The sequence below is a fragment of the Macaca thibetana genome, chromosome 1 (genome assembly GCF_024542745.1).
Source record: "Macaca thibetana thibetana isolate TM-01 chromosome 1, ASM2454274v1, whole genome shotgun sequence".
Lineage (NCBI taxonomy): Eukaryota > Metazoa > Chordata > Mammalia > Primates > Cercopithecidae > Macaca > Macaca thibetana.
Window position 1 is genome coordinate 200,803,896 of NC_065578.1, and position 8,797 is coordinate 200,812,692.

At 42.0% G+C, this 8,797-nt stretch overlaps 1 protein-coding gene across 1 annotated transcript in view; it reads left to right on the plus strand.

The window, feature by feature from the left end:
• Nucleotides 1-8,797, plus strand: part of GALNT2 (polypeptide N-acetylgalactosaminyltransferase 2) — a 1,373,297-nt gene that overhangs the window by 403,433 nt on the left and 961,067 nt on the right. The window lies entirely within an intron of this gene.

Sequence of the window (8,797 nt, forward strand, 5' to 3'; positions counted from 1 at the left end):
TCCCTTTTTTTTTTTTTTTTAAATGGAGTTTTGCTCTTGTTGCATAGCCTGGAGTGCAGTGGTGTGATCTTGGCTCACTGCAACCTCCACCTCCCGGGTTCAAGTGATTTTCCTGCCTCAGCCTCGTGAGTACAGGTGCCTGCCATTATGCCCGGCTAATTTTTGTGTTTTTAGCAGAGACAGGGTTTCACCATGTTGGCCAGGCTGGTCTCAAACTCCTGACCTCAAGTGATCTGCCCACCTTGGCCTCCCAAAGTGCTGGGATTACAGGCGTGAGCCACCACACACGACCAAAATAGTCATCCTTAACTGGTTTGGACCATCTTTCATTAGTAAAATGAAAAGCATATGTGCACAGTAAAATTCCTAGCTGCAGATACAGGCTCACCTCCCACTGCCAACCCCTTAGCCCCTTGAACTGCTCATGTGAGGACCTCAGACGCACTTCTCTGAACACCGCGTTTCATATGAAAATACTGGAGGCAGAGTGTCCTTCCATTTGTGAGTTTCTGTTATTTTTGAGACAGGATCTCACTCTGTCACCCAGCCTGGAGTGCAGTGGTGTGATCACAGCTCACTGCAGCCTCAACCTCCCGGGCTCAAGCGATCCTCTTACCTCAAGCCTCCCAAGTCGCTGGGACCACAGTTGCGCACTGCCATGTCTGGCTAATTTTTTTGTTTTGTAGAGATGGAATTTTGCTATGCTTCCCAGCCCAGTCTTGAATTCCTGGGCTCTAGCGATCCTCCTGCCTCGGCCTCCCAAAGTACTGAGATTATAGGCGTAAACCACAGCACCTGGCCCATTTGTGTTCTTAGCATGCTTTAAGACTCTTCCACGCTTTCCTTTTTTGCATTTCCTCCTGTCGAGGTCCAGCTTATGACTCGAGGCAGGCAGTGTGGATGTGACACACTCTGATCCGTGTCCTGCACCGTGTGAACACCTTTGTTCAGTGTGTCTGCACATATGGATGTATCAGAAAACTTTTAGGAGCAAAATTGCTAAATCAAAGGCATACTCCTTAAATATCAATAAAGCTACATTGCCCTCTGAAGAACTTGACCAGTTTACCCTCCCACTTACAGAACAGGAAACCCAACTATTTAAAATGCACAACTTTTTAAAAGAGATTTATGGTTTACATTTTGTCTTTATTAAATTGTAATATTGGCCATCCATTTTATGGTAGCCGTGAAGACTGTGTCCTTTCATTCTACAAGTAGCAGTCACACAGGCTTCTGGAGCATCGCATTATGATGCACACATGGTGGGACGCCCCGGCCACAGTCCCTGCTGTGGAAGAAAGTGGAGCAGAACCTGGGTCCAGAACAAGGGAGAGATGAAGTCAGACCCAGGGCTTTCAGAAATGCTGAATGAGCATCAGCAGCAGTCCGAAGATGCTGTACTGTGTATTTTATTGTGGGTTAACAGAATCATGTCAAAATTCTGTTCCTAGAAAAGGTTCATTGTTTTGTTGAAAATCCAGGATTTATACCTTATCATCCAAAACTTGCAGAGTTTTAAATATTGTAATGTGCCAGAGCCCCATTCCAGACCAGCAGGAAGTGGAGGGGTCCCGCGCTGTTCTCCTCTCTGCTGCCAGACAGTGGCCTCCTGAGTGGGAAGCTCCACTTGCAGGACCCTCCAGGCGGCTCGGTTATTAGTCTAGCTTAAGAATCACACAGCTGAGACTCTTCAGTGGGAGGGCATATCTTGAAGAGTGGTTGTTTGTATTTGTTTCTCTTTTGTTTTCTCTAGGATTTTTTTTAATGGTTAATGCATTCTTATGGTTTAAAAATCAAAGCCGCATGAAAAGGTGAACACTGAAGGCTCCCTGCCCATCCCATCACTCCATTTCTTCCTCTAGCCCTGCAAGCAGCCACTAGTTAGTTTGTGAATCCGGAGGTTCTTAATGTAGATACAGATATTTTCATTGGCCTTCACTTTCTTAAAAGGTAACATGTTACGTACAGCATCTTTTGTACACCTGAACTCTCTTGGAGCTCTTTCCACTTCTCAGTACATTGAGAGCTTTCCATTAAAGGCTACATAGGGTTCCATTTTGTGGAAATAATGTTTTCTTTAGCCAGTTTCTTACTGATGAACTGGGTCATTTCCAGTTCTCTTTTGAGGTAATTGCAAAACAATTTGGTTAATGACAGCATCCTTAATTTTTGTTTTCACTCATATGCTCCTCCCATTTATCAGAAAAGGTAATAATTTTCCTTCCAATTTAGTCCTTTCCCTACACATCGGCAGGAACCATTTAGAAAATTTGATGGAGGTGGGGAGCAAATCCAACGAGAGGTGTGCAGGACTTTTTATTCATGAAAACTTTAAATCCTGCTGAAATAAATATAGGAAGACCGACCTAAATGGAGACATACTATATTTGGGGATAAAAATACTCAATATTAGAAAGCTGTTAATCTTCCAAAATTAGGAAATTCAGTGCAGTTTAATGAAACTGCCAAATGGAATTAAAAATAGAATTTGACGTGCTCATTTTAAAGTTTATATTTAGAAAATAACCAAGAAAAGAGAACAAGGTGGGCATGTGGAGACTTGGCCTCCCAGATACGAAGTAAATGCAAAATTTATTTTGCAGTTTAGAAGAATATGGTGAGCTCAGGTTTGTCCAAACTGATCCATAGAAGAGCAGCACCTAAAAACCTTCCCATGTATCTATAGGAATTTATTTTTTAAAAAATGATGTAACACTCTATATCAGAAAGGACTGTTCACCAGATGGTGTTAAACCCATCTGCTACCCATTTGATTAAAAAAGAAAGGTTGGGCCAGGCAGGGTGGCTCACGCCTGTAATCCCAGTAATTTGGGAGGCTGAGGCCAGCAGATGGCTTGAGCCCAGGAATTGGAGACCAGCCTGGGCAACATGGCAAAACCCCATCTCTACTAAAAATGCAAGCAGTAACCGGGTGTGGTGGTGCATGCTTGCTGTCCCAGTGATGGGAGGCTGATGTGGGAGGATCACCTGAGCCCAGGGAGGTCAAGGCTGCAGTGAGCTGTGGTCACACCACTCTACTCCAGCCTGAGCAACAGAGTGAGACTTGGTCTCAAAAAAAAAGGAAGGTTAGATTTTTACTTCATATTCACAAAAAATTAACTTCCGTTGGATTAAAGCACTAACACCGGAAGCAAGGTTTTTCTTTTAAACCATTGGATGACAATGTTGCATTTTTTATAATCGAAGGGTAAATCTTTCTGAAAGTGACACAAAGTCCCCCATCTGTAAAGGAAAGGTTTCAGATTTGAGTATGCAAATTGATATTTTCCATAAGACAAAAGAAAGCATAAAGGAAAGCAATGGGCTGTATAAAATATTCACAAAATATCTGTCTGAAGATGGATATCAGATATATAGAGAGACCCTAACAAGGTCAGTAAGAGAAAGAAACTCACTTAAAAAAAAAAGTCAGTGAGCTTTTCTATATTTTTTTCCAAAACAATTTTAAAAGGATTGGCAAAGCACATAAGCAGGCCATTCATCAAAGAAGTAAAGATGACTGATTAATAAGAAAAAGATGCTAGCATCACTAATAATCAGTAAGTTCACACCTGACTTTGGGATCCCTTGAACCCAGGAGTTCGAGTCCAGCCTGGGCAAGATGGCGAAACCCTATCTCTACAAAAAAAATACAAAAATCACCTGGGTGTGGTGGCACATGCCTGTAGTCCCAGCTACTTGGGGGGGCTGAGGTGGAAGGATCACTTGAGCCCAGGAGTTCAAGGCTGCAGTGAGCCGTGTTTGCGCCACTGCCCTCCAGCCTGGATGACAAAGTGAGACCCGATTAAAAAAAAAAAAAAAAAAAAAAAATCAGTAAAATGTAAATCATTGCATTCCTGATGTTGATATGCATGGCTTCTTTTTTTTAAAATGTTCAGTCTTACTAGAGGTTTCTCAATAATTTTTTCAAAGCAACAGCTCCCGGCTTCATTCATATTCCATTTTTGTTTTCAATTTCATTGGTGTCTGCTTTTTTTCTTCCTTTGTTCTGCTAGATGTGGGTTCATTTTACTTACAGTTTTCTGTTACTATGGAAGCTCAGATTATTGATCTGAAACCTTTCATAATAAAAGCACTCAATGCAATAAATGTCCCTCTAAGCACTGCATTATGTGTGCCCACATACTTTAATATGCTATAATTTCACTTTTCTTCCCTTTAAAATACTTTCTGATTTCTCTTGAGAATTCCTCTTTGGTGGTTTATTTATGAGTTGTTTAACTTCCAGGCAATTTCAGATTTTCCTGTTACCCTTCTATGACTGAATTTTAGTTCAATTCCATTTATGGTCAGAAACAAATTTTGTATGATTTCAGTTATTTTACATTCTTTAAGGTTTATTTTATAAACCAGGATATGGTCTTAGAGAATGTTCCATGTGCCCTTGGAAGAATATATGTATCACGCTGTTGTTGGGTGGAGTGCTATAAATGTCAATTACAGCCACTTGATTAATGATACTCAATTCTTCTGTCTTGGCTGATTTTCTGTTAGTTCTATTACTGTTAGGAGTATTAAAGTCTTCAACTGTAATGGTGAATTTGTCTAGTTCTCCTTTCAGTTGTCAGATTTGCTTCACATATATTGCCTCAGCACAATCTTCTTTGTCATGTTAGCCTTTTTCCAGTAATTCACCTGTCCACCATCGCCGTCTGCTTCCTGTCATAACCCTGCTTTTCCTGGGCATACGGAGAATCTTATGTTCTATTTTTCTTGTACTGTCTCATTTTTTAGGGATGACGCTTGCCACACTTAGAGTAAGTCCAGCAGGTTTTAGAGAGTGTCACTGTGCTTGTGCACTGTGGGCACAGAAGCTCTGTGAAGTTCTGCTGCCAGGTGCGTACACCTTTAAACGTGGTGCATCTTCTTGGTGAACTGAACCTTTTGTATAAAAACCCTCTTTATCCCTGGTAATTTCCTTTGCTCTGAAATCAATTTCGCTATTGCTTTCTTTTTTGGTTAGCGTTTTTATTATATTTTTTTATTTTTTATTATTTATTTATTTTTTTTTTTGAGACAGAGTCGTCCAGGCTGGAGTGCAGTGGCGCGATCTCGGCTCACTGCAACCTCCACCTCCCAGGTTCAACCAAGTCTTAGGCCTCAGCCTCCTGAGTAACTGGGATTACAGGCATGTGCCACCACACCAGGCTAATTTTTGTATTTGTTTTTGTTGTTTTAGAGATGGGGTTTCACCATATTGACCAGGCTGGTCTTGAACTCCTGGCCTCAAGTGATCCCTCCTCAGCCTCCCAAAGTACTGGGATTATAGGTGTGAGCCACCGCGCCCGACCTGGTCCATCTTTTTCTGTCCTTTACTATTAACCTACTCATATGATTGCATTTAAAATGAATTTCTTACAGACATCATATAGCTGAATCATGTTTTTGAAAAATCATTCTGATACTGTCTTTTAGTTGGTGTGTTTATACTATTTACATTTAATGTAATTACTAATGTGTGTGGCTTCTTTTTCTCTGTTTTTTGTTCTTTGGTTCCCCCTTTTCCTGTTTTCTTTGGGGTTATTTGAACTTTTTTGTTGTTGTTGAGATGGAGTCTTGCCCTGTCGCCCAGGCTGGAGTGCAGTGGCGTGATCTTGGCTCACTGCAAACCTCTGCCTCCTAGATTCTGGGTTCAAGTGAGTCTCCTGCCTCAGCCTCCTGAGTAGCTGAGACTACAGGCACCCACCACCATACCCGGCTAATTTTTGTATTTTCAGTAGAGACAGGGTTTCTCTATGTTGGCCAGGCTGGTCTCAAACTCCTGACCTCAGGTGATCCACCTGCCTGGGCCTCCCAAAGTCTTGGGATTAACAGGCGTGGGCCGCCACACCTGGCCTATTTGAACATTTTTAGTATTCCATGTTATCTATTATGATTTTGACCATATCTTTGTATAAAGTTTTGAAAGGAAAACATTAGCCTATTTAGAACCATTTTTGTCACTTAAATTTACTTGGAATACAGAAACCTTCCCACCATGTGGGTGCCTTTACTCGCCCCTCTTTCTGTTACAGTTGTCTTACAGATTGCATCTACATAAGTTGAAAACCTTATCAGATGATGTTATATTTTTTGCTTTCAACAATCAAACATGTTATAAAAACTCAAGAGGAGACTAGTCTATTCTATCTTACCCATTTTGGTTGCTTTTCTTCATTCCTGACGTTGCAAGTTTCCTTTTGGTGCTGTTTTCCTCTGAAGGACCAGCTGCCTGTGCAGTTCCTCTGAGCAGGTCAGCTGCTGCCAGTCCTCTCTGTTTTCATGCCTCTGACAATGTCTTTATTTCACTTTCATTCCTGAGGGATATCTCATTGGATAAGAATTCTGAATTGACAGTGATTTTCTTGCAGCACTTTAAAAAATGGGCCACTTCCTTCTGACCTCCATGGTTTCTGATGAAAATTCTGATGTCATTCAAACTGTTGTTTCTCTACAGATAATGCGTCATTTTTCTCTGGCTGTTTTCAAGATGTCTTTTAGTTTTTAGCAGTTTATGACGCGTCTGGGCGCTGACTTCTTTGAATTTATCCTGTTTAGGATTTACTCAGCCTCTTGCATCTGTAAGATTTCACCCATCTTGGGAATTTCTCAGCCATTAATTATACAGATGTTTGTTAAGCACTGCACTTTTTTGTTTGTTTGAGAGAGAGTCTCGCCCTGTCGCCCAGGCTGGAGTGCAATAGCACAACCTTGGTTCACTAAAACCTCCGCCTCCCAGGTTCAAACGATTCTCCTGCCTCAGCCTCCCGAGTAGCTGGGATTACAGGCACCCACCACCATGCCCAGCTAAGTTTTGTATTTTTTGTGGAGACGGGGTTTTGCCATGTTGGCCATGATGGTCTTGAACTCCTGACCTCGTGATCTGCCCACCTCAGCCTCCCAAAGTGCTGAGACTATAGGCATGAGCCACCGCACCCGGCCAGCACGGCACTCTCTTATCCATCTGGGACATGACTGAGACCTGTCAATATCATCCCACAGGTCCCTGAAAGTCTGTTCGTTTTTCAGTGACTTTTTTCTGTTCATATTGGATGATTTTATCAATCTGTCTTTCGTCATCTCCATTCCATTGAATCTATCCAGTTAATTTTTAAAATGTTATAGTATTTTTCAGTTCTAATACTTTCCTTTGTTTCTGCTTTATATCATCTATTTCTTTACTGATAATTTCTATTTTAATATGTTTCAGGAATGACTGCTTATTTAAGCTTTTTATTATTAACTACTTTAAAGTCTATAATGACTTCTGTTGTCTTTTCTCATTATTTTCATGGTTCTTTATATGCTGAATAATTTGGGATTGTATTCTAGACATTTTGAATGTTACATGACGAGACGCGACTTTTAAGTCCTATAGAAAATGTTGATATTTTTGTTTTATTATAGCAGGAAATTGATCGGGTGAGGCTCACGCCGAAGACTCCAACCTTCCTTCTCTGAGTTTTGGTCCCAATGTCACTTCAGTCTTCAAAGCTTTTGCAATGCTATTTGGATTCATCCCATATAGGCCCCATCTTGCGGTCAGTCTGAGGCCTCACAGGGCTCACCTGTAAGCTCAGTTCTCTGCTGTCTTTGGTATAGACTTAGGATCACCTCTACCCATAAGCACTGTGAACAGTGTGAGTAGGTGGGGAAGGGCTCAGGTGTTCATAAACAACTTTGTGGAGTCACTTTCTTAAGCTCTTCCCTCTCTGCTCTCTCCCTAGCACTTTCTAGTTCCCTGGGGCTCCCCTTTTTTTGGTCCTCTGGCCCAAAATTGCCCACTTCTGCAATTCAGCCATATCCTTCAGAGAGAAAAAACGCGCATCGGCTCACTCCCGCACTCTTGGTGATGCAGCTCTACTCAGTGGAGATGTGCGAGGCTCTCCCTCAGGCTTCCGGCTCCTGCAGGCTCCCACTGGCAGCCAGGGGGTTACCTGGGAGCTTCAGCACAAAAAAAAATGAGGAAAAGGAGAGGTAAGGGGGGCATTTCCCCCACTCTCTGAGCTTCCGCTGTTCCCTCCCCTCCTGTTCCTGGAGCCAGGCTGCTTCTGGATCTCCGCACCACAGTGCTCACTTCTGTGTTTTGGCCTGTGTTAAGGCTGGACGATACGTGAATAATCAAAAAAAAAGGAAGACTCACCACCACTTTAGTGGTCCTTAGAAGTCTAGTGTACCCAATCCGTGTGTTGCTGTTTACTTTTCAGAGTCCTCAAATAGCTGTGTGACGCAGTCCATCTATATTTTATAGACGTGTTCAGTAAGAACAAAGTGGGGGAAATGTGTGCTCCCTCCATCTTCCTGGAACTAGACTCTTCCCTAAGATATTAAGGGGAAAAAAATTGGAGAATGTCCATAGCGTTATCCAATATTTGTGCAAAACAAAACATGTATGTATCTCCATAAATGCTTAGAAAAAAGGTCTGCAAGTTTACACACAAAATTTAAAAATGATTTATTCTAAGAAGAGGAGTAGAATTTCGATGAGAAGGGAACTTTCACTTTTCACTTTTAACTTTCACTTTTAAGTCTATACTTTTTTTTTTTTTTTTTTTGAGGCGGAGTTTTGCTCTGTCGCCCAGGCTGGGGTACAATGGCATGATCTCGGGTCACTGCAACCTCTGCCTCCTGGGTTAAAGCGATTCTCCTGCCTCAGCCTCCTGAGTAGCTGGGATTACAAGCACATGCCATCATGCCTGGCTAATTTTTGTATTTTTAGTAAAGACAGAGTTTCACCATGTTGGCCAGGCTGGTCACGAACTCCTGACCTCAAGTGATCTGCCTGCTTCAGCCT